The following is a 26,421-nucleotide window of genomic DNA, read 5'->3' as shown; positions in this document are numbered from 1 at the left end:
AAAATTCATTCTTTGTATTGCCTATTTGTTTTTATATACCAGAGTTTATATTCACAAGGTGATTACCACGATGTGGCGCATTAGATATCCTCCCAAAACAGGGCTAGATTTATACACAGCTGGTTTATGGAGGTATCATGCTTATACACCTTCACGCATGGCAATGAAACATCTAGGCTTTATAATTAGGGTTTAAATCATTGGAATCCAGCTCGATACCTAACGAACAACCAAAGTAAAGGTAGTTTTAATGTACTTTGTTCCATTCCAATAATTCATTAAGACCTATTCTCTCGCTTTTTTCTTGATGAATCCATCTTGCCTCCCTCGCAATGAGCAGGCGTTCGACTGATCCAGAATCGCCTGTCACTTTTTCTAGCACCACCCACTTGAATGTGTGCCTATTGCTGTGACAATGTTGGACCAACTTCGTGGAAAGTTTTCCTGCCTTGATCGTACTCAGGTGTTCCTGAATTCGCGTTTTTATTTTGCGTGTGGTGAGTCCAATGTATTGTAGACCGCATTCACAGTCCAATCTGTATACCACATTAGTGGTATTACAATTGCTGAACTGTCTTAGACTCCATTCTTTACCTGATTGTAGCATTACACTTTTCACTTTCGATGTTAAAGGACACACAGAGCATGACCCGCACGGATAATGTCCCGTGGGGACCGTGCTGTTACTTGTTACATTGCAAACTTGTGGGCGTGTATGGACCAACTTATCTTTAAGGTTACTAGCACCCTTAAAAGCAAACCTAGGCTGCGGCATTTTAACCTCCTTTGTTGACAGCAACGGCCAATGCTTCCGAATTGATTGCCTTATTTTCGTAGCCAGAGGATCGAATGTCATCACCACCGGAAGGCAATCTTCCTTTTCCCGATGGTTAACCTCTAGGAGTGCATTTCTAGGTGTATTTAAAGCTCTCTTTCTTGCCTGTTTGATGATTTTTGCAGGGTAATTTCTTTGTTCTAATTTATCTGCCAAAACCTGTGTCTGCTCCTTATATATGTCTGTACTGGAGCAGTTTCTCCGGTATCTAAGAAACTCACCCACCGGCAGGTTGTCCCTGAGTGCTCTTGGATGGCACGATTCGTAGGACAACAAGGAATTCCTGTCGGTGGGATTCTGATGGAATAGAACAATATATCGCCCCAGCTCAAGATGGCGTCGGAAATGGATACGTGAATCCTACTAATATTCATTCTGGTAAAGGACTGAATAAATGTAAAGAAATTCGACCGCTCGAAGTTATGCATTACGATATAGATCTGTATTGTTGAGAGATTTAAACTATATCGATGTAGTTCATATACCACAGAACCAGATAGAATTTGGTTTAACATAGTAATGAATCACGTAGTTTACCATTTAAAGATGGTGCCCATAGCTGATACGTAGATCCAGGTTAGATCCCGTATGAATACGCCCCTACCAGAGGGTGCGAGGTGTATATACGGGAGAAAGTTCACCGGAGGGATACATGGGCTGAGGAAACGCCAGCTGACTCTCCATACTGGTAAGGAGTAAGGGGTCCGGTTTTTCGCGTTGGAGAATGGAACACCGACCGATAACAAACAGACTGCTAGATAGGTCAGAATGTTTTTAGACAAAATAGGGGGTAGTTCAGTAAACACTCATAATATCGAGTGGTTTATTAATGGAAACGAAGCGGGACAACTAAGATAGTAAATGCTGTAAGCTGAAGCACGAAATTAAGCTGTCTGTATATCTGAAGAAATATGAAAAGAGAATAAACATGTAATCGTGTATTGTTTTAAAGCCCCTGCAGTGAAAATTACGGATGGGAAGGAAAGGGGACTCACATTTGGAGTCATTTTAGAAGCACAAAAAGGTTTATACCTCTCAGCTGGTACGAGACAAGATAGCTGACAGAGGGTAAATATATTGGAGCTATGTGCAATTGGGTCTTGCTACATTTTCAGTAATTTACAAGGCAGGTTGACAACTAAATAAGTGCTGTGTATTTTATAATTTTTACAGTTGTGAAGACGATATATGTCCAATGCAGTGGCTTGAAATACGTAATGCCCTGAAGAAATTGCCAAAGAGTTGAGTGGCAATGAAACATGTCGGCAAGTGGAGTATGGTTGGATAAGTAGTAACCACACTCACTTTTTTAATAATCCACAAACAACACTAAGGAGAAAGAATAAAATTGGTTATCCGTGTTGTTTGTGGTTTTTATGTTGTTTTGACTTTATTTTTGTCATTGTTGTTTACTTACACTGCACGTATTCACAAACACATCCTTTGTTTGCTTATTTGGACACAATTATTTTTTAGCTTGATGGCGCCAATGATGAGAACAGGGCAATCCTGGTGAGTACCTGCCAGGTTCCCGTTGGTGGTGCGCCCGTGAGGTGCCATCTCGCTCACACACACTTTTTTCTTTTGTCTGAACGTGACACCAGGGTGTGTGTTGTTTGTAGTCTCACAGCTGTGATTTTACGAATAGGGACTGGGCAAGTTTTAAATACGGCACAATGTGGATGTATCTCCTACCCCATTAATTGAAAGAGGGGAGGTTAGTTGTAATGTTTTGCGACACATGATACAGCATCAAGTTAAAAATTAGATAGTGCCTAGGGTCTGGGTAAAATTGATACCTAGTCACTTTGAATAAGAATGTACTTACGTCTCGTCTAACATTTGGAAGAAATATCTAGTTATATGACAACAGGATACCGACATAACTTGAAGGAAATAAGAACGCCCTGAAGAAGTTCTGTTGTACAGAACGAAACGCGTCAGCTGGCTGTGGTACATAAAGTTAAGGAAAATAAAAGCATTTGAATATACACCAAGATTCAGCGCTTCAATAAGGACTCTAAGTGATATGATTTGATTGGACTTATTGTGCAAGTGGTGCTGTGCCAAACTTTGGAATATTCTCCACTACTCTCCACTCTACTACTTACTCTCTACTACTCTCTACTACTCACTCTCTACTATTCACTCTCTAGTACTCTCTACTACTCACTCTACTATTCACTCCACTACTCTCTACTACTCACTTTCTGCTACTCTCTCTACTGCTCTCTACTACTCTCTACTACTCACTCTCTACTCTATTACTCACTCTCTTCTCTCTACCTCTCTCTACTTCTCTCTCTACTAGTCTCTACCTCTCTACCTCTACCTCTCTACCTCTACCTCTCTACCTCTCTACCTCTCTCTACACGCACACATATACATATATATATATATGCATATATATGCATATGCATTAATGTATGTGTATATATATATATATATATACATACATATATAAACATATATAATCTGCATATCTATATAAATACAAATATAAATGCATGCATACATATACATATATGCATACATATGCATGTTATTTACGTGAAAGTTTTAAAAACACTAATAAAATCAAAGCTAAAAAGCCACCTCATTACAAACAGAATGGCTTTAACTTAAACGAGGGCGAGATCTATTGCAATTTCAATGCTTGTTTACTTTGGTTCCATCAAGAAGGCATTCAGATGTGTCACACATTTGCCATAAATTCTGAATGTTAGCACTCTAGTTGCTCATTAGATCACTGTAGTAAAGCTACTGCTCACCAGGGAAGTCTGCTGCTAATCATACTTTCTATGGCAAAATGATCCCCCTCATTTTGTTCCTTTTTAAATTAAATGTTTTCAGACTTACCACCTCATTCTAATCAAGATGGCTTCTGCTGTGCCATACTTTTGTCATAAGTAAGACTGTTAGCGCTCTAGTTGTTCTTTAGAACACTCTGGGACATTCTGTCATTGGGCTATACTTGGGCTACATTCGGGTGATATTTGGGCTACATTTGGGCTCTTTTGTCTCTGGTGGCCATCTTGGGAGACTGCATGTCAGAATTTTTTAATGAAATAGAAGAGGATTTAGGAAGTCACTCAAAATGTGTCCTAATTTATCTTTCTGCAGCACTAATCATACTTTCTATGGCAAAATATACCCCCTCATTTTGTTCCTTTTTAAATTAAATGTTTTAAGAGTTACCACTTTATTCCAATCAAGATGGCTTCAGGTGTGCCATACCTTTGTAATAAGTAGGACTGTAAGCGCTCTAGTTGTTCTTTAGAACACTCTAAGAGGCTGCAGTAGAACACAAAGGAATCAACTGTATCTGTCCTTTTTGGATGTACATGTTTTACTGAGAATGTCAGACTTCATGCTCACATGACTGAGAAAGATAATGTGAATTTACAGAAAATATGCTTTCAGTTTAGCTTATAGATCCCCTTCCAAACCACTGTGGGAAAAACATGAGATAATAGTTTTCTTTCAAACATGATTCATGATATCCCAGCAGAAGGCTTTTTCACATGGTAAAATCACCTTAGAACACACCACAATTCCTAAAATGAGTATGGTACCATCAACAAATGATTTATAATGTAACTAAAGTCCTAAAACCCTCTATTAACTACAATGCTTTTTAATGAGGTGCTATTATGTATATTGGTCCCAAGATGGCTGCCAACACTTCTTGGATGAAGTGCTGACAGCCAATCAGATCTCACGATGAGATGTGTGGTTAGGCTCCGCCCAGATATATATGTGTTTTTGAAGTTAATTTTCATAAAAACCACTGGAGCAATTTTCACCAAATATAGCAAAGGCACTTCTGCGTACCAGTCCCTACAATTTTGCCAGGTTTGGAGTAATTCCGTTCAACAGTTCGGGCTGTAGCCTTGTCATAACGTCCTATGGAAATTAACATGGGGAAAACACTTTTAGGGACCCCCCTTTTTTCTCAACCCCACTTCACGAATCCCCCCGAAACTTTCAGGGAAGGAGCGCTGGCCAAAATTTTGGAAAATTACACGCAAATTCCTCAACCGGCGCCAAAGTTATTCCCAATAGAATGTTGCGGATTTCCTATGGTAGCTAGGTCCTAACTATATATACCTACTGGCTATCGTCAGTAGGTAATATATATATATGTATATATATATATATATATATATATATATATATATATATATATATATATATATATATATATATATATATATATATATATATATATATATATTACCTACTGACGATAGCCAGTAGGTATATATAGTTAGGACCTAGCTACCATAGGAAATCCGCAACATTCTATTGGGAATAACTTTGGCGCCGGTTGAGGAATTTGCGTGTAATTTTCCAAAATTTTGGCGGTCGCCAGTAGGTATATATAGTTAGGATTTTTTCTCTATGGGATTTTTGAAAATTCTATGTCTAATAACTTTGGCGTTTGTGGACGGAATTGGCTGAAATTTTCAGGAAAATGGCACATTTTGTTTCTGAGCAGCCCCTGAAAATTGGGGGGGGTTCGTCCAGGGGGGGTCGAGAAAAAAGGGGGGTCCCAAAACGTGTTTTTAACATTGAGTTTTCCATAGGGCGGTTGGCCTCACTTTTAGCCCGAACGGCTGAATGGATTTGCACGAAACTTGGCAAAATTGTAGGGACTGGTAGCCCGATGTGCCTTTTGTAGGTCTCAATATATGTGCTCCAGTGGATTTTGAGAAATTAACGTTTAAAAAAAGATATATATCTGTAACAGCGGACTGGGCAGCGCTCCGGTTCGCGTACTTTTCGCGCAACGGAGCTTTGTGAAGCGAAGCTGATTGGTTCTCCGGCGTCTGTAAACATTCCAAACAGTCCGTAGCGGCCGCCATCTTGTCTCTCGGTAGGATCGAGAGACAAGAGGAGGCCAAAGCGAAGGGGCAAATGACCATAAGGGGGCATAGTAGATTCTCGCTGACCCCCTAGGTTTGATGTGGAGGTTTTAAAAGGGCCCCGCGGGGCAAAAAAAAAATAATAATAATAATCGAACGGCTGAATGGATTTGCACGAAACTTGGCAAAATTGTAGGGACTGGTAGCCCGATGTGCCTTTGCTAGGTCTCAATATATGTGCTCCAGTGGATTTTGAGAAATTAACGTTCAAAAAAAGATATATATCTGTAACAGCGCTCCGCTTCGCGTACTTTTCGCGTTACGGAGCTTTGCGAAGCTGATTGGTTCTTCGGCGTCTGTAAACATTCCAAACAGTCCGTAGCGGCCGCCATCTTGTCTCTCGGTAGGATCGAGAGACAAGAGGAGGCCAAAGCGAAGGGGCAAATGACCATAAGGGGGCATAGTAGATCCTCCCTGACCCCCTAGGTTTGATGTGGAGGCTTTAAAAGGGTCTCGCAGGGCAAAAAAAAAATATATTGTTATTTTTGTTTTTTTGCGTGGAGTGCGCCCGGTTCGCGAACCGGGAAGCGTTCTGGGGAGCGTACTTTCTTGAAAATTAGTGAAAAAAGTTAGAGTAAAATAATAATTGTGAGTGATCAGATGTAGGGTAGCTCTGAGAAGAGCTTTTGGGTTTATGGTACATTTAGGTACTTATAAGTAGGTACCAATGCACAGTCTTAAATTCAGAGTGAAAATTCTGTTGCCCTCATCTGAGAAGTGAACTCCATCTCCTCTGTAGATATCTTGCATGTAGTAACGCAAGTTATTGTTGTACAGGGAGCCCATTCCATGGTCTCTCATGTAAGCTGAAACAGATTTGTTTACATGCTTCCTCGATTTCTCAATTTGTGGACAAAATTGGTTCGACCACCTCCATTTTTGTCTTTGGCATATATTTGAATATACCAAGGCAGTCTGAGGAAAAAGTGCCATCAATTGCTCAAAGGTGTCCTTTAAAAGCATTTCCAGACCTACCCCAGTCAAAGTGCCCAAATCATTACCTCCACAGTGCACAATTAACAGGTCAGGTTTTGGCAAATGCATAAAGGTTTTCACCAATGGTATCAATTGGTGACATTTTAATCCTCTGTGGCCAAACCACTTAATTTCCACATCTTGTAAATTGAGGTTAGGTAAATTCCTGTTTTCAGCGTACCTCTGAGCCCAATAAATGTAACTATGTCCAACAATCCAGACAGAAAACATGGCGAGAGAAGGTTCTCCTGCAGTCAGATGAAGTGTGGCAATGAAATGGCAGTTGAAAAAATGAGAGTGTAAAATGAAAAAAACTGAGGAGTTTCTGTGTTAATGAAGCAGTAAGAGTGATTGGTGGATTTTGATTGCTGAAAACAGAAAGTTAGGGTGCATGGATGAGTTCGTTGAAAGATGTATTTTGAGTGGCGAAGAAAAAATCATTAAATGAAAGATTGCACTGGATATGCAGGTGCACTGAGAGTTCAGAGTTCAATTGCAACATTGTTGTGTGAACTTGGAAACACCAGAGGTCTTGCAAGAGGTGGTTGCTATGCAGAAAAAGCAGAGAGGGGGCAGAGGGGGGAAGGGTTTTGATTTGAAAAAAAGTGAGGGAAGAGTTTTGATTGGGTGACATGAGAGATATGTGTGAAGAATTACAGCATTTCTGTGCTTTTGATAGCTGCAGACTCTGGAGTGCATACCTTTTGCTCTGCTGAAGACAAATTGGTGTGTTTCTGAGACTGTTTTGAAACTCAAAGTATTTGCTAAGGTGAGAAAAGATTTCTTTAATTTAGATAGAAAATAGTGTGCTTTAAGGAGAAAATTATGAAGAAAGTTGTGTTTTTCAAATGTTGCTTTGTCTCAAGTGTTTTACAAATAGATTTTGTTTCTTTGAGAAATTGTAATTGGAGAAAATGTGAAGTATTAGTACTGACAGGGTTTTTATGTGCATAGGAGCTGTGGAGTGTTTTCAAATTATGACTTGTAAATCGTTTTTGAGAAAAAGCAATGGTTTTAATATTGATGAGAAGGACATAATGGTGTCTGCTTCTTTATAAGGTAATTGAGAGTCTCTGATGTTATTTTTCCCATTTCAATGTAAGAAGTTTGTCTGTGGAGCAAATTGCTTGTAAATATGCTCCCACCTGTGCATGGCAAATTTAGATTTTGAATGTTTGCGTTACATAGGCATGTTAAAGGTGACTGAAACATGCTGGAAAGGCAATCAAAAAACGCTTTTATGTGTCTTAAGGACATTTTAAGTCATTTCCCCATGTCCAGTGTTTTCACATTATGAGTTGAAAATCGTTTTTGAGGTAAAGGAATGTTTTCAAAATTTATGTGCGCCATATGCCCCCAAATTTCTTTTTCAGGGGTGCAGCAGGGTGTTCTTGAGACACCCCTGCACCCTCGGAAAAATTCGTAATTTGCGATGAGGTAATTGCTAATCGCAAATTGCACCTTCATTCCTATGGGCCTCCTGCTGCATGGAAATGAATGGGTAATTTGTAATTAGCAAATAGCTCATCGCAAACTAGGAATGGTAAAGAATCGCTATTTATTCCTTAAAGTTCGCTATTTAGGAAATGCAAACAACTTTGATGATACATATGGCGGTTCATCTCTAACAAGATAAGAAGCATAGGGATAGATTTATGATGACTGGCGCATCACCAGGGATGTGTTAGTCATTCTGTGCCGCTGTTCCGTCACCTATGGTGTGCTGCATTTACAATGCGGCGCATCATGGGGCAAAAACAGCACAGATGCGTGACGTATCTGTGCCGTAAAGGTGGCGCATTGCTGGAGTTGTATCGCAAGTGTGATGAAGCTCCAGCAAGGCTCAGGGGTGCCCCTGTCGCAGGGTTTCTGTTCTCACACAGAACTGTGGACAGAGGATTGGAACCTCGGCAAATTAGGGTGCCCCAAAACTCACCTTAGTAATCAAAAACCCCTTAGCAAGCTAGGTACAGTGTCACATTGGATATAACAAACTCTCAATGTTTAGACAATCTAGAATATGAACTTATAGTACCTCAGGATACGTGGAACTCATGAACAGTCGGTCGTTATATATTTCTTAGAAACCAGAACATGGAGTTAAGAAGAACACATGTGTATTTGAAATGTTTATTTACTAATGCCGTCTTCTCAGGCGTAGTATCTTAGATAATACAAGTACACATATTATCAGTAGCAAAATTACCAGCATAGTTACTAGTACATAAAAAGCGAATGGTGACAGTATGTTAACATGCTGTAAATGAATAAGAGTTAGCAACACTTATAAGCAGCCGCGGGCCGTGGAGGGAGTTACGGTGGGGCAGGGAGGTGGGGAGGGGGAGGGGCAGGGTGGAGAGGGCTCCACCCTGCCCCTCCCCCTCCCCGCCTCCCTGCCCCACCGTAACTCCCTCCACGGCCCGCGGCTGCTTATATCTCACCCTCCCTAATACACATATTATATTATTTGCTAAGAAGGTCTCTTTGTGTTGGTTTAGGGCGTGCCCATACTTTAGTGTCTTAGATTTGAAGGAATCACATCAGCATACACCAGCTCTCTCTTCATGTGAACCGCATCAAGTGTTGTGTATGTGTGTTCGGCAAAGCAATATTAAACCCGCCTCATGCCCAGAATTGGCAGAAGCTGCACTTATGTTATGAGTATGAAGTCGTGGAGATCAGACCTCATAACAATTCTGTATCGTGTTGTTCTTGAAACTTCAGCACTCGCTGTACAGATATAGTTTAACAAGTAAAGCAGATAGTAGAGCAATAACATATTATTCTCATGTAAATCACGATGAACTATTAGGTTGAAAGCTAAAGCAACAACTAAGTGTCGTGTGCAGAAGTTGCAAAAAAGGAAAAATGGCGTTTAAACCGGTAATGAGCCCATGCTAACTTAACACGGTGTAAAGATATCCAGGATCTAGATGACACCTCCCCATGATCCGGAAACGAACTGAATAAGATAATAGAAGTGCCATCTCATGAGAGCAGATTGCAACTTTATATGTGGACGGTCCGCAAGGTAAAACATTAAAAACTAGGAAAATTTAATGCTAAAGAAAAATAAAACAGCCAACTACTTTATCGAGGCTTAAGCCAATAGGCAAGCTAAATAATAAAAACTTGACAAATAAGTCAATGAATTGTCAATGAAATGCTAGTACTCAGCATATCAAACATGAAAAAGGTCTATGACATAACTGTGTATGCAAAATAAGCTGCAACAGCCTCTAATAGGAAGTCACCGTCTTCATCCGAAAAGAGTTCAGCCATCCAATTTAAAAGCGGAAAAGAACATACGTGCTCTCCCAGCACCGGATCCTCTATCACCATCAGAGGACAGCTCGGTGGGTTTTCAAGAAAGCTCTGTTCCAAGAAAGACTGTGATGCCGCCAGTAAATTCCAGGGACCAATTAGTCCATGCATCAATGCCACAGCCATAATCCTTTCGCCAGGACAAACCAACTCGTGAGTAATGATAGGAGTCATCAGCTGATTAAAGTCGATGTCAGGAGAAACCGGTCCGCAGAGACACAAATCAATGGCCCAATCGAAATCACAGGTCAGGCAGTGAAATACAGGCTGGACACAGGTGAAGTATGTGGTAAATAAATAAATAATACCCTATTTTTGACTAGACATATATCATAACAGATAGCTCAATAAATAAGAGTCAAGATTCGAGGTAGTAGGAGTTTTGCAGGTTTATTACAGCATAAGGACAGGAACAGGATAACCTGCATAGACAGGGGCCCGGCAGGGCGACAGGGGCCCAGCAGCTGCCGGGGCTAGATCTGGGATGAGCGCGCTAACTTCTAATAACAATACATGAACTTATATACATAACGCAAACACATAGCATTACATTGCAGTAGGCGTAGCAGTGGGTGGAGCAGAAGGCGTGACGCGTAGCAGTCGCGAAAGATAAGAGTAAAAGTAGGTGTAACTGGGCGTATACATAGACATGTGGTGCAGACGTAACAGAATATGTCATGAATGGGGCGGAAACATAGGAGGGGGCTACCTAAGGAGCCGGGACCTCTAACCTGATGGTGCGCGCAAACTGGCAATGACGTGTCACTAGGAGAAGCTGGGGGCTATGAACTCTGTGCTAGGAGCAGAGACTAAAGTCTGGAGGGTCGGAGCGACATGTACCTAAACCCTATCTGGTATCTGATGTTTAGGGAACATGTTGATATAAACTAGAAGTCAAGAGGGGAAAAGCTAACTTGATTCTAAGACTGGACCATGCATTATTCTACATGTAATGCGTGATGAAGAATATTAAATGACCATTAAATGCAGTATTTCTCTAACGTGGAGACGAGAAGGCTAGACAATGACGGAAACGATTGATGCAGTTCAGTAGCTTAGGAATGCAGAGAAGGAGAACTGAACTGATAACTGGAACTATAACATACTTTTGGCAGACTCAGAGGCAGAGCCAAGCTGCACCGGGCACTGCGAGGCAGGAAGTAAGTGAAAGGTCGAGGATACAGGTGGGGGCTGCATCGCTCCTTAGCGAGGACTTCAGGAGACAGGAGCTGAATCTGATGTCCAGGCCCTTTTGAGGCCTAGAAACGGGGACTTTATAATGGAATAACGTGCACACTGAGAAACGTGGCAACGTAACTTTACATAGGCCTGATATTCGTAGTATTCACGAGGACTGGAAACTGGCATACTAGAGGTGGACACAACTGTAATTGCGTCATTAATCAAACATGGGGAATGCATATGCATATTTAATCATGCACACATAACATATGATGGATGAGGCGTAGGGACACAGAACATGGCAAAATTTACTTTTCCACATTCCCTCCTTGTCACTACGTTTCATCAGGAAACATCAATATTCATGATACCATCTATCATTTCATACAGTATCATTTGCTCGTCTCGAATTGTCTTGGAACGGGATTTAGAACGGGGCTTGGGACTAGGAATACAAGAGGTAGCACAAATGCCGCAAATCGCAGGGCCACATTGTATACAGAGGCAGCAGCTAAATATGATCGCTACTGCAATACCTAGAAAGGACAGGACTTTCCATCCCCATGCGGAAATTATATTCCAGAACCAACCGGACCATGTCCAGGTGCCTGGATTCTGGTGTAACAGATGGGCAATTTTATGGAGTCTGGTTATGGCTGAATAAACAGACGGCGCGTTATTTGGAATGAAAATGCAGCAACTAGATCCGATGACTCTACAGGCCCCGCCCCTATCGGCCAATATGACGTCAAGGACGAGACGATTCTGGAGCACGACAATTCTCATAAAGGATTGCTCTTCAGTTAAGTTACCTAGAGCAGAGGCAGTCTCATCTACTACAGCTTCAAGGGTTCTTGTTAACCTACGGATTAACTTACTGTTTACAACTGTGCCTAAATAAGGGAACACACCTTTATCAATATCAATGAATTGCTCTGCAGCAGTTTCAGTATAATCGACAATCGGGAGATTTCTCTTGTGTCTAGTATGTACTAGGAAGGAATTCCTATGGTAGTCAGGTGGGGCTAGAAAAACTGGTGGCAGTAGGAAAGCAATGTAACAGGTTCCCTCCCAATCGAGGGGCAGACGAACGTATGCGGTTTGACCACAAATAAAATATGAATGACGTGAAGCTTTGAAAATAGATTTCCCACTGTCACTATACTTGACAATAGTAGTACATTCACTATGTCCTACATGTACGGAACCCTTATTTCGGACACATAATTCGCCTTTGACTGGTAGTACTGAAATAGCAGGTAAGTCTGGAGTAGTATCAGACTGAACATTCAGGACCATGAAATTCGACGAATAATTACCTAAATTATACACTTCATTTTCTAGATCTAAACCTGTTCTGTGGGGGAAACCTTGCTTGTCTGGGAAACATGTACTGTTAAGAAAAGACATATCTGTTGAGGATGACGTTAACGTGGACCATGCTCCACACGAACCATTATGTGAGAATGGATAAGGAAAAAGTGGCAGAACTCCCTTCGGGGTCTGGAAAGGGGGGAGTCGACCACACACCCAACAATTAGTGGTATTGCTGGTCTGGTGTGAGTAATGTAACATGCGGATAAATGAGTTATTACGCATAGCGAGGCGGTATGAATATTCGTGAGGAGGCAGATCACTAAACGTGTGCTCTGCTGTGGCATTAGCAGACTTATTTACATGAGGAACTGGAAAATACAGGAAAAATGCGTAACTGGTGCAGGAAATCATTATGCTGATGAATAATATGAAACTTAGAAAAACGATACATTGAATTGAGTTTTGACTAACTCTCTCACTATGGGGGTCTATTTTATACATGTCAGAAACAGTCTAACCGTTTCACCTAGGGGAGGACTTATACAATCAAACTGACTGACTTAATTTACTAGACCTTAACTTTTGCTTATACTCCTGCTGCGGAGTTTTCTCTAACAGGGGAGGGGTTGTAGCAATGTCTTTTGCGGGACAGTCCTTTAAAACAATATTTTGGCAGGTCTTGATATCCTGGGAAATGTTTTTAGAGACCGGTTTCAGTCCTTTAAAAAGTTTAACGTGAGAAAGGTGTATCCATCCTTTTCGGCCTTCCAACTTCACGGCTGTACGGGTGGTGAGGAGGACCTGACGGGGCTCCTTCCATCGAGGCTCCAGCGGACTTGATCTGTCAAAGTTACGGACCATCACCATGGAACCTGGAACGATTTCATGCGGTGCCACCTCGGTATTGTCTGGAAATGCGGCGGCAACCTGTGAACGACATGAGTTGAGGGCAGACATCAAGGAAGCTAGGTAATCTGTCAGCATATTACATGAAACATCAGTAATACTTCGGGGTCTAGGAGTACCCCACATGTTAGGGGGGCGGCCGAATACGACCTCATACGGGGACAGACCTGATCTGGAATGTGCGACCATGCGCATATAAAACAAAGCGACTGGCAGAGCTACTAGCCAGTCCACACCCTTATCTTTACACACTTTGGCGATGCGGATTTTCAGAGTCTGATTATGTCTCTCGACTAGACCGGCTGCTTCAGGATGGCGTACACAATGAAACTTCCACTGGTACCCTAACAACAGGGAAACGTGCTTCATCAACTCAGATGAGAATGGCTGACCGTTATCAGAATATACGACTCTAGGGAGTCCATATCGAGGGAAAAACTCACGAACCAACTGCTTGGCAGTGGTCGCGGCTGTGTAATCTGGGACTGGATATGCTTCTGTCCATCTGGACAAAGCGCATACAACTACAAGGACATACTTGAAACCTCGACATCGCTCCATCTGAATATAATCCATCTGGAGGACTTCAAAAGGGTGGTCAGGAGGCTGGAAACCACCTTGTTCCACCGGGACACTTTTACCTGGATTAAACTGACAACATATCATACAGGTACGGACTTTCTGCTTGGCTGCAGCTCGTAAATGCTTGTTGAACCAAATGTTCTGGATACTGTCTAACATAGCTTTTTCTCCTAAATGTGCTGGACTATGTGCGGTATTAATGATGACTTGAACCATAGAGTCGGGGAGAAACCATGTGGCTCTACCCTTCGTTAACCATCCTTGATCTGTCTGGACCCCTCCTTGTTCGGACCATTTCTTGATTTCATCGGGAGTAGCATGTGACTGGATATCTATGACATCTTGTGTAGGGTCCTTAACTGTCATACATGTAGTCGGATCTGGAGTATGTGTCTGTGTCGGATTAGCTTGAATGTCTGGAGTCTGAGCTGTAAGCTTGGCTGTGCGATCTGCTAGATCATTACCTTGGGAAATAATGTCAGTAACTTTCGTATGTGCTTTGCACTTCATGATAGCTATAGATGTCGGTAAATGTATGGCATCTAACAGAGCCTGAATAAGGAGACCATGCTGAATCTTGGTTCCATGAGAAGTCATGAAACCTCTCTCCTGCCAGAGCACTCCGAAGTCGTGTACAACTCCAAATGCGTAACGTGAATCTGTGTAAACATTAACTTTCAGGTTCTTGGCGTATATACAGGCTTGTGTCAGAGCAACTAGCTCTGCTGCTTGAGCGGACAGGGTGTCAATACGGTGTGTTTCAATAACTTCAGTGTCAGTAGCCACTGCATACGCGGCGACTAGTTCTCCTGTACTAGTTCTCATACATGAACCATCCACATAAAGTGTCAGGTCGGGGTTTGGTAACGGAATATCTGTCAGATCTTGTCTTGGCTTTGTCGTAATGTTAACTACTTCCACGCAATCATGTGTGGCTGGATTTGAATTAACTGATGGTAACAATGTAGCAGGATTTAGGATGTTGCAGCGTCTGATTTCTATGTGTGGCTGAAACAGTGTCAATTCATAACCTGTTAAACGTGCAATTGTCAAGTGCTGAGTTTGTGTTCGGTTTAGAAGAACTTCCACGGAATGTGGAACTTGTACTGTCAGAGAGTGTCCTAAAACTATGGAATCACTTTGTCTGATAGCTAGGGCTGTGGCTGCAACTGACTTGAGGCACGCAGGCAACGCCTGGGCGACTGGATCTAATGTGCTCGAAAAATAAGCACAGGGCTTGTATTGTCCTGCTTGATCTTGTGTAAGAACAGATAATGCTGTACCTTCACGTTCAGTAACAAAAAGTGTAAAAGGCTTACTGTAGTTCGGTGTAACTAGAACTGGAGCTTGGCATAGGGCTTTCTTTAACTCGTTGAAACTAAGTGTATGTTCTGATGTCCAAGGGAGAACAGTCGATACGGCTGCCTCCTGTGTCGTTAACTGTATCAGTGGCTTGGCTAGAAATGCATACTGAGGAATCCATTGTCGGCAATAAGAAGTAAGGCCGATAAAGGCACGTACCTCCTTCTGGGTTCTGGGCTGGGGAAGACTCGCTATCAACTGGATACGGTCTGGTGTCAACTGCCTACCCCTCTTGGACAGCAAGTGTCCTAAGTATACCACTTGCTGGACACAGAATTGAAGCTTCGAAGGGGACACCTTGTGCCCCATCTCGGCTAGGAAATACAGAACCGTCAGTGACGCTCGCTCGCAGTCACGTTCAGAACGGGCTGTGATCAATAGATCATCGACATACTGGAGCAGGGCAGTGTCAGTTGGCATATGAATGTTGTCAAGTTGTCTCTTAAGTGCTTGACTGTAAATACTAGGGCTTTCTGTGAAACCTTGTGGAGCGCGTGTGAACATATAGCTCCTTCCATTTAAACAAAATCCGAAAAGAAACTGGCTGTCTGGATGAATAGGAACACTAAAAAATGCGTTCTTGAGGTCTATGACAGTAAAGAACGTGGCTTCGGAATCAATGGCTGTTAATAGGGAAGAGATGTCTGGGACAACTGGGTACTGCGGAATAATACATTTGTTAAGCTCCCGTAAATCAATCACTAATCGATATACAGGGGGTGCATTTGGATCAGTACGTTTCATGACTGGAATGATCGGAGAATTGCATACGTTGGAGTCAGTTTCTACAACTACTCCTTGAGCCATGAGCTCGTCAATAATTTTGGATAAGGCTGCTACAGCCTCAGGTGGCAATCTATACTGCCTGATTCGGGGTAACACTACACCTGGTTTGAGAGTCACACGATAGGGTGTGATTTGCATGTAACCTACATCAGTTGGACCTTGCGCCCATAAATGCTGCGGAACTTTAGACAGTCTGGGATCAAAATCTCGTAATACATAGTGACCCTTGAAGTCACGTAGGAACAATCGTATTCCCTCTGGGGAACAGCATATAACTGCACCTAATTCTTTCAGTGTTTTGATGCCTAATAGATTTTCTGGACATGACTTAGTAAGTAACAGATCAGTAGTGCGGGACAATGGACCTACTTCTAGAGTAACTGGCTTTGAGATCTCATTTATGATAGGTTTTCCTGAAAATCCAAGGGAAACATTTCTTGAGCCTGAGAGCGGAGCCCCTGGAACTTCGGCATGACTAATTGTGGTCCCACTTGCCCCTGTATCAATCAAAAACTTTCTGTCTTTCCCTAATACTTGACTGTGAACATAGGGACCTTCTTGATCTACAGGTATCTCGATGAGAGGCAAGCCTACCTCCCTCTCTAGGCTGTTTCACGAATATGGCTGGTACTCTGGATACTCAGACTGTGCATACTGGTACATCTGCGATGTAACATGCTGTGTTGCAGCGATAGGCTGCGGTGCTGTAACTGTCTGTGGTGTATTCTGTGACTGAGGAATCTGTGAAACTTGTTCTTGTCTAGGCGGACGTGGTCTTTCTTTAGTCTTACCAGTAGCTATGTTGTGTTTCAGAACTGCACACTCGTTTATAAAATGACCTGGCTGTTTACAGTAATTGCAGTTCCCTTTAACGGGAGCTGCAGGATGACTGGCTTGATTCTGACCCCTCTTCTGACTGTCTTGAGGAACAGATTGTGCAACTAGTACTTTCATTTTCGTGTCTTTCATACGTTTTCTTTCGTGTTCTTGCTCTTCCCTGATTCTATTCTGGTGGTACTGGAGCATCTGGAGCATCTGGGACGGAGTATTTGCTTGCCAGGTGCTTTCGACTTTCAGAACTCGGTTTTTAATTGATGGACTTGAATTCTCGACTAATTTAGTAACAAAAAGGTGAGGGTATGACTCACTACTTGTCTTGAGACCACTGTTGATACTGAAACATTTTTCGAATCTAGAATAAAAATCACTAATATCTTCATCTTGCTTCTGTTTACAGGCTGAGATTGCATCCCAGTCTTCTTTTCTAGTTGTCAATAATCTGGGTAAAACTTGAATCAATAATTCTGGTAATTCTTTACATTTATCTCCAAGACCGGTACCTGGTACTCGTGCCTTGTCTTCAGCTTCTAGAGCTGTCCAATCGATCTTTTTCTCTCCCACCTCCCATTCTTTTTCCTTTAGCTTTTCATACACCCCTGCGGGCAACAGGACCTTTAACATTTTAATGATATCTGGGTAAGTGTATTCCCCCATACGGAGCATGTCTTTTAATTCTCTATGGAACCCTGCTGGATCTTTGTCATGACAGGGAATTAATTTCTTCATCTCGAGGAGTTCCATCTTTGTGATTGGAGTGTATACAAACACTCGTTGCATTTCGCCACCCGTTCCTTTAACTGGGTGAACTTCTCGTAACGGATTCTGTCTGTCTATGTAGAATGATTTACTTTCTGGGGGTGAGGCATGAACAAAATGCGGGTTCAAGAACGTTCTATATTTGTGACGTTGTTCTAGAATGACACTAATTAAATCGGTACCTAGACCTCTCCATCTGTACTGGAGTAACTCGTTCAGGATATCATGTAACGGACCTGGATCAGAGTGTTGACCCTCATACAGAGTAATGAGGTACTGAATCATATACATACCCACCAGTCGTTGCTCGGCTGGGGGCATTTTCAGAAACATTTGTGCCACTATTTCGTCTGGAAAAGTGGTAGAATCAGTAATCCATCGGACTGCTGATCGGGCTAGTTCCTGTTCATGCATGGTACTTAACTCACTGTAACCGATTCGTGACTTCAGAATGTGATCGGTAGCTTGGAATACTTGTTCTAGGGAACCTTGTTCTGGTGCTGAATGATGGAAAATAGACTTGTGTTCTAGACGTAAATGGCGGTCTGGAAATCTAGATTTTCCTACATACGCTATTCTGGCAGTATTCTCGTCGTCTTCCTCTTCAGGATCAGAGGTACTTTCTTTCTCGCTTACTTGTGCTGCTTTACGCTGTTCGTGTATCTTTATTATCTCTCTACGGATTTTCTTGTACATACTTTCCATGGCACTAATGGTATTGTGCTTTCCTTCGGCTATATTATCACTCCACTTTGTCAGGATTTTCATTTCGGCTGGATCTTTAGACGGGTAATCTTGTTCTCTTATTAGACAGTTAATTAAGAACTTTAATATCATACGCTGAATCTCGGCTTTCCTTTGAGACATGGCATCACTAATACTTTCTGGATCATCCCCTGTACGGATAAAACGATATATTCTGTCTAGATCTTCTTTCATATTCGGCAAGGTGACTAGATACTCGGTCACTCTCCTTACGCGTACGGAATATAAAACCATATTAAACTCGCCTGGAACTGGGTCATAGACACATTCGCCAAGGGTTTGCCTGATTTCTGCAACAGACTTATTACTCTTAGGAGTACGCTGTGATGCTTGAGCATGTAATTCGAGTGCTGATAAACGTTTGTATGGCGGCGGGGTTTGAGGAAGACCCCCTCCTGCGGCCCCTAAACTAGAATCATCAACTGATGCTTTTCGTCCTGGCAGGGTCGGTAATTGTAACGTGGGCTGGACTTGTATGGCGGGCTGACCCGGGGGGGCTGTTAAGGGCACCCCGGTGTCTGGAGGAGCAGGAATTACCTGATTTACAGGGACTGGCGGAGCGCGAACAGGATTTGCATATTCGGGGACTGTGTCGTCCAAATAGGACGAAATAAAAATATCAGCTGCGGTCGGTTTGTGACGTAGCTTGGTCGGAACTAATGGTGGCGGGAAATTACTGGATGCCTCTGGGGTCGCTTTTGGCAAGCCCTCGGCAAGAAGAGGATACATACCCTTAATGAGGGCATGCCTCTGTCTGTCTGACTGTTCGGCTTTTACTTGTTCACCTATCTCGATTAATTCTCTTTCTTGGGCTCGTTCTTGGGATCCTCTACTTAGTTCTGACTTTCTGATTTATTTTTCGGTTCTTTTATGAGCTTCTTTGCGCCATAACTCGATGGCATCTTTCTGTGACTGTCTGGCTTTCTTTTTCCATAATGCTTCTTCTACTCGCATGATGCACTCGGCATCCCATGTACCCGATACGGGCCATCTATACTTTTCTTCTAACTGTTTGGTATAATCTACCCATAAATCTAGATATAATATGGCGCTTATGCCATGTTTCTGATACATAAAGTGACCTGGACTGTCCCTAGGCGGGACAGGAACTGCTTCTTCTAACAAACCCTTTCTAGTTTTTAACTGACGTAATCTCGAAAAGAGAGACATTGTAAACTTGAATCGGAACACAATACAATAGACGAGGAACAATAACAATTGGGAGAACAATTCAGGCATACCACGACATTGGAAATACATTGAACAACATCATAACATTACAGTTCGGACAGAATATTACCTGGAATACTGAGAACAGAAACACAAGAATTTCTCGAGAACGGAACAGACTAGAGTTACTGGATGCACTGCTGAAACAGTACGGAACATACCGGTCCCATAAAGGGACGCATCAAGACCCGTATCCACCTAGGTGAACACTTCGTTTGTGGGCCTGGGTACCACCTACCCACGGACCAGAGTCAATTTAGATTGACCCTGTCTAGATACTACCCCAGTAATGGTACTCACCGGGCAGCAAGAACGGAAGCTTCGGACTGGACTGGACTGCTACGACGACGGACGACGAACTTCGGACTTCAGTTACGGGTGGGCCTCCGGATACCTCGGACCTTGGACTCTCGGCTTGGGCTCTGGTCGGGACTCGCCGCGTTCCTCCACCGTCTCGTTTGGATGCTGGACCGCCTCCTCCGTCTCCTCCGTGGGCCTGAGGGATACTTGAAGCAGAAATATCTGCACGTGGCCGGTATGGTTCCGTCACGGCTGCAGAGGGTCAGGGGGTCGGCGTGGCTTCACCGACGCGTGGGGAAAGGGCAAGTCCCTATTCGGGCGCCATTATGTGGTAAATAAATAAATAATACCCTATTTTTGACTAGACATATATCATAACAGATAGCTCAATAAATAAGAGTCAAGATTCGAGGTAGTAGGAGTTTTGCAGGTTTATTACAGCATAAGGACAGGAACAGGATAACCTGCATAGACAGGGGCCCGGCAGGGCGACAGGGGCCCAGCAGCTGCCGGGGCTAGATCTGGGATGAGCGCGCTAACTTCTAATAACAATACATGAACTTATATACATAACGCAAACACATAGCATTACATTGCAGTAGGCGTAGCAGTGGGTGGAGCAGAAGGCGTGACGCGTAGCAGTCGCGAAAGATAAGAGTAAAAGTAGGTGTAACTGGGCGTATACATAGACATGTGGTGCAGACGTAACAGAATATGTCATGAATGGGGCGGAAACATAGGAGGGGGCTACCTAAGGAGCCGGGACCTCTAACCTGATGGTGCGCGCAAACTGGCAATGACGTGTCACTAGGAGAAGCTGGGGGCTATGAACTCTGTGCTAGGAGCAGAGACTAAAGTCTGGAGGGTCGGAGCGACATGTACCTAAACCCTATCTGGTATCTGATGTTTAGGGAACATGTTGATATAAACTAGAAGTCAAGAGGGGAAAAGCTAACTTGATTCTAAGACTGGACCATGCATTATTCTACATGTAATGCGTGATGAAGAATATTAAATGACCATTAAATGCAGTATTTCTCTAACGTGGAGACGAGAAGGCTAGACAATGACGGAAACGATTGATGCAGTTCAGTAGCTTAGGAATGCAGAGAAGGAGGACTGAACTGATAACTGGAACTATAACATACTTTTGGCAGACTCAGAGGCAGAGCCAAGCTGCACCGGGCACTGCGAGGCAGGAAGTAAGTGAAAGGTCGAGGATACAGGTGGGGGCTGCATCGCTCCTTAGCGAGGACTTCAGGAGACAGGAGCTGAATCTGATGTCCAGGCCCTTTTGAGGCCTAGAAACGGGGACTTTATAATGGAATAACGTGCACACTGAGAAACGTGGCAACGTAACTTTACATAGGCCTGATATTCGTAGTATTCACGAGGACTGGAAACTGGCATACTAGAGGTGGACACAACTGTAATTGCGTCATTAATCAAACATGGGGAATGCATATGCATATTTAATCATGCACACATAACATATGATGGATGAGGCGTAGGGACACAGAACATGGCAAAATTTACTTTTCCACAAGTAGGAGAATCGAAAAGATAATCCATATGCCGTGCTTAATATCGCCAACGGCATTGTGCCATAATATTCAAGCATGCGATTGCGGAACAGCGTCAGCAGCTGCAGGGCGGGAGCTTGCACAGGAGGGACATCCATATTTAAAAATGTAAAAAAGCACAAGAGCGTCCGTTGGTAATGCAAGTAAAAATGGGAATCCACCAAGCACAGTGGAAAAAATAGAATGAAAGAAAGCAGGGATGACTCCAAAGATTTTCTCAAATGAAGTCACGAGACCACTGGTAACAACTTTAAAAAAGTGCGCCAGGCCCTTTGTGGAGGACGCGTTAAAGATAGTCCGAACCATGTCGCTGAAATGCAAAGGCGAATCAGTATTTAAAAGGGTCTGCACCTCTGTACGGGTGTTCGCTATGTGAAGCACGAAAGTTTTACGGGCCGAACTCAAGGCCACCTCTCTCTGAGACAAAAGAGCTCTTATTGTTGCCATGCCGTTGAAATGTGCTCCCAAGGTTGGTATTTGTGGCCAGATTGAAAACTCCCTACGTTCATGTGTGGGAGGAAATAGAACATTTCTGCAGCAAATAACCCGTTCACTTACTGTTACGATAAAAGGAATACTTTTAATTAACCCAGAACAATCTTCATTATTGAGCATCAAATAACTACCATTTTCCAACAACTTGAACGTGGGGATGATAGCAGGAACTGGCGTGCCTTGCAACACGCAAGCCATATTTGGTCGGTGTTTGTTGCATGAACCGTGTAACTGTATGTGCCTACACATTAGTGAATGATCTGGCGTCTCAGTGCATTCCTCTCCATTCAGATAAACTTCTTGATCATCTTTGAAAATCTGTATGTGTATGGAAGCGACCAGACCTCATGAAGAAAACCACTACCTAAAGGTTCATAACGACCTATTGGTATATATTTCATACAATTTGAAAACTTATATAAAGCAAAAGGCAGCGTTATTAAACCGTGGATAAGGCACGTTGCCAAAGCAGCCAACCTTTTGGATTTATACTGGAAATGTTAAAGGAAGAATTACGGAGTAGGGCCTGTAAATCTTTAATGGACAACCGAGTAAAATTACTCCAACCATCATATTCCTCTAACTCCGGGATAGTAGGGGTGTTTAATTTTTTAGAAGTAGCCAATCCAAAGCATTTGGTCTGGGAAATTGTTTCATTCACAAACAACATATGATTTGGGATGAGACATGCACGGTGCAAAGCCTCAGTGCCTTGTACCTGCCAGGTTCGTGAACCCCAAACTGATGTAGATCCTGGATATCTTTACACTGTGTTAAGTTAGCATGGGCTCATTACTGGTTTAAACGCCATTTTTCCTTTTTTGCAACTTCTGCACACGACACTTAGTTGTTGCTTTAGCTTTCAGCCTACCTGCGTCAAGATCTATGCCTGCTTCAAGCAGGCGCAGGGTTTTGATGCAGCTTTGTCCTATCTGATTGTAAATGCGGCACACCGTGGGTGGCAGAGCAGCGGTGCACGTTAACTGGTGCATCCCTGGGGATGTGCTAGTTAATATAAATCTGCCCCTTTACATTTAATTATGTGCAGGGGACACAGAGTCGGTGAGGTTTATCCAAGGTTAAGAAGAGATGAGTCCTGTTCAGTGAAAAATTGGAGATAGGCTTCACCTCCTCACAGCCGCGGGCCGTGGAGGGAGTTACGGTGGGGCAGGGAGGCGGGGAGGGGGAGGGGCAGGGTGGAGGGACCTAAAAACTGGCATATGGATAATTGCAGGTAAGTACACAATTTAATTATTTAAACGAAATTCGTAGCGCGCACAGCATCGCATTTTGCGATGCTGTGCGCGCTACGAAATTCGTTTGAATAATTAAATTGTGTACTTACCTGCAATTATTCATATGCCAGTTTTTAGGTCCCTCCACCCTGCCCCTCCCCCTCCCCGCCTCCCTGCCCCACCGTAACTCCCTCCACGGCCCGCGGCTGCCTCCTCAGCATCGTTGGACATGGTTAAATAATAGCTGCAAAATGTTACTCTTGTTAAACAATTTTACTATTATAATCTCTGAGATTTGTCTCTTACTGTGCAACATCTCATTGTTGTTATCTTTCTTTAAAGATAAAGACAACATCAACATGAGCGACAATCAGCAATCAGTTGATTTCGACCTCATCATTGAACTCGTAATTGAAACATCAGTGGATGTTGATCCTTTGGATGATTTCAATCCTGAGGATGAAGAAGAACGTGATGAGGATGCAGATTTGTCAGAATTGTATGACATAGGATGGGAAGCTGACGTGCTTGAGCCTATGGAACTATAAACATTTATTTTATAAATTTATAATAAATAAAAAGTAAATATGTAAACCGTTTAATTTAAAAATAAAGACACCTTCAAAAACAGGTTATGTCTAGTGTCTTCAATAAAATATTAAAATATGCTCATAAAATTAGATCAGATTCATATATAAAACAGCACAGGTAAAATGAATATAAATTCCATTTCTTTTCTGCTATTTCTGTATTCTAAATTTGCCATGTACAAAAAATTCTTCTATGTAAAAATGTTAAGTAGTGTGTTAAGTTTTTGATGACTGTTATTAATTTACTGTTGGGTAATAGTGGTTAATAACATTTTTTATTATATTTTACCACAGATTCAACTGCAGATTATTTCAAGATTTTAGGATGCCAAGCAAAGAAAGAGTGAGAAAGGCTGCAAAACGTCAAAGACAGCAGGTGAATGAAAAAAAGCAGCAGTCCTCTAACAAAAAGATTTGTCAAGTCACCAAGAAAGCACCGGGTAAGAGTACAAAAACATTCATAAGAAATATCTCTAGTAAAAAAAATATTACTACAGAAAATGTTTCAGTCCAGAAAAGGAGAAGCAATTCAAACGGTAAGGAAAGGCCAATGAGAAATGTTACTGCTAGAGTAAGAGATAACTCTATGCATGAAAGTAGAAGGAAACAACAGTTTAGGGACATTCGTAAACGAATGTTCTGCAACAGGATAATTGGCAATTTGTTAAAAAATATTAAGAAAGGTCAACAGAAAGTGGTTTTTTATAAGAGAAAAAAAATAGTTGAGAAAGTTATTGATCAGGCATTTGAAATTAAACGTAAGTTATTTATTTTGACAATCAATAGAATTAGGAAGCTAAACAAGGCAATTTATGATTTCAAAAGAAATAGTAGATGGAAGAGAATAGTTAATCGTAGTAATTTTTGTGAAGTTTTTTCTGGAGAATGGATGCATAGTTCAAGCTCTGAGGCATTTTTTAATGAGGAGAGTTATTTCCAGGATAATGATTTGGTGCATACAGTTGACACCAGTGGTCGAGCTTATGAAGTGAAAGATGGTTGTCCAGTTGAAAAAGAAAAACTTGTGACAACAGAGATAGAAGAGGTGTTAGGTAATGAGGTTTTAGGGAGACGTCCTAAGGGTCCTGTGTACACCTGGAAGTGTAGTAGTATTTGCAGTGTACGACAGGATTCCATCAATTTGCTTTGTGATTTTATACGGTCATTTAATAAGAAAAGTTTGAAGCAGAAAATGAAGTTGTTGCAAGAATTAGATCCTTGCAGAGTGAGAGAAGTGATAGGTTTGCATGGTCATTCACTGGCTTGTCTTTCCAGGAGAGTATGCCAGAGTGTTTTTCATCATATCAGGATGCTAGCAGTGCATCATAATAAAGTGAGGAAATTAGTTAGAATGTTGTATTATGCTAAGAGTCCAGCAATTATGCTTAAACAATTATGCGCTGCTCTTTTGCATGGTTCTGAAATAGATGTGAAGAATATATGTGAAGAAATTGAGTTTTGTTACTTTGGAAGTAAAGAGGAGAATGTTGAAATTGACCAAGAAGAAGAGAGTAATGTGGAAGATAGTGTACAGGTTTCCAGTACAGATCATTTCCAGAGGGAAATTGCGACGTTTGAGGTGAAATCAAGTGAGAGGCCAAATTTCACTTGTGTGTGTTGTCGACGCACTTATTATAAGAATCAGACTAAGTTAGTGGATTTATATGGAAAAAGTGAAAGGGAAAATAATAGTGAATGGAAGGATTTTACAACATACTTGATGGTAGAAAATTGTTTTGATTTGGGATTGGATCAACGTGTGTGTACTTATTGTTGTAACAAATTAAATCAAAACCAGATGCCTGCTAGAGCAGTTCATAATAATCTGGAATTGGTTGAGATTCCTTCTGAATTGAAGGATTTAAATACTTATGAATCTATTTTGATTCAAAGTATCCATCCCTTTCAGGCTATTGTAAGAATGGAGCCAAAGACAGGGAAATTGCCTCCATCAGATTTACAGAGAGGATTAAAGGGAAGAGTTGTTTATTTGCCTCTAGATTTGAAGAAAAACATTAACACAATTGGAGTAGAAAAAGTGGAAGAGGAACCTCTTGTTATCTTAGTTAATGGGGTTCCGACAAAGAATAAGAAAATATGGCAAGATTTAGTAGATGTTAGGAAAGTCAAAAGGGCAACATTGTATTTGAAAAAATATAATAAATACTATAAAAATGTATATGTTGCAGAAGAGGAAGTAAGTGAGGAAGAGGATAGCGATTTGTGTGCTGGTCAAATTGAGAAAGTAGAACCCTGTACTAGTGAAGAAATATATGAACATTATAGTGTTCATCCTTTGCATTCCAAGGAAGTCATGGGGAATGCTATTGAGTTGTTTCAAATGAAACAAGCGAAAGGGAGTCCCATTAGTGTTTGGGAGGAAAGTTTGGAAGCTCGGTGTTTCCCACAGCTTTTTCCAACAGGTCAGGG

This window comes from Lissotriton helveticus, chromosome 2_2 (assembly GCF_964261635.1).
Source record: "Lissotriton helveticus chromosome 2_2, aLisHel1.1, whole genome shotgun sequence".
Taxonomy (NCBI): Eukaryota; Metazoa; Chordata; class Amphibia; order Caudata; family Salamandridae; genus Lissotriton; species Lissotriton helveticus.
This window is presented reverse-complemented; position numbering follows the sequence as displayed.